Genomic DNA, 1,328 nt, shown 5'->3' on the forward strand with positions numbered 1-1,328 from the left:
GGTTTGGAACATCTCCAGAGATGGAGACTCCACACCCTCTCTGGGCAGCCTGTCCCAGGGCTCCGGCACCCTCGCAGGAAAGAAGTTTTTCCTTCAGTTTGTCTGGAACTTCCACTGTCCCAGTTTGTGCCCATTGCCCCTTGTCCTGTCACTGGGCACCACCGAGAAGAGCCCGGCCCCATCCATTTGACCCCCACATTTCAGATATTTATAGACATAAGGTCCCCAAATCCCAAGTTGAGGATTTCCTGAGCTGGTATCAGCCACCTCTGTGAACACCGTGACTTTGGGTGGACTTTTCTCCAACAAACTTGTCTCCTTTGGCTTTGTTCTCACACCATCCTGCTGCAAGGACTCCCCAAATTATTACACATCCTGGCAAATTATGGAGAGAAAAGGATTAAAAGCTGGAGAGAGACAGGGGAACAGGTTTCCTGGGTGAAGTGATCTTGAATTCACACCTTGGCTCCTCCATTTCCAGCTCCTTCAGAAAGGGGGAGGAGATGTGCAACCTTCTCCTTCACAGCGTCCCAAACTCCTTCTGATGGGCAATTTTCCACCAGTACCACCCAGGAGCCTCTTGCTGTTAATGGAAATGTATCTGTGTCCAAAGACACTACATGTGTCTCTGGCTATTTATAGGAACAGGAACATCTCTTTATGGAAGCACCACGGGTGTCATACCAAGAAGATGATATGGGATGGACACTGAGTGGGGAAGAGCCTGTGAGACCATCTCAGGTGGGATCTCTGGTAAAAACACCAGGGTGGAAAAAGCCACCCAAGGTAGGACCAGGGTTAAGGGGATCAGTGCAAGGATCAGGACACAGAAGACCCCAACCCCACTTTCTGAGGAGCAAGGTTTCCCCATGAACCACACCGGCTGTCCCTCAGATGGTGCACATCACAAGGAGCCAACATGTCCTTCAGCTTTGCACAGCCACCAGCACAGGTCCTGGCTGTCACTGGGAGGTGAACACATCCCCATCATTATTTTTATGCCACTCCCAGTAGCAAAGCAAGCGGTCAAAATCCTCCACAGCGGAGAACGTAGGAGAAAACAACTCTCACTGTCCTGTGGTTAATAAATATGGGGCAGGAGGAGCCAGAAAACCAACCAGGAGCCTTATTTACACTCCATCTCCAGGACCATCCCCGTCACAGTCCTCCTAAGCAGCAGGAGCCCAGGGCACAAGGAATGGTGGGACCCAGCAGGACTAGAAGTGCTTTCTGGATAAGCCACACTCTTCCTTAAGAGCTTCTTCACCACATACATCCACACCATCAACCCCACCAACCACCGGTTGGCCAGAGAAGCTGTGGCTGCT

The sequence above is a fragment of the Antrostomus carolinensis genome, unplaced genomic scaffold (genome assembly GCF_000700745.2).
Source record: "Antrostomus carolinensis isolate BGI_N321 unplaced genomic scaffold, ASM70074v2 scaffold9879, whole genome shotgun sequence".
Lineage (NCBI taxonomy): Eukaryota > Metazoa > Chordata > Aves > Caprimulgiformes > Caprimulgidae > Antrostomus > Antrostomus carolinensis.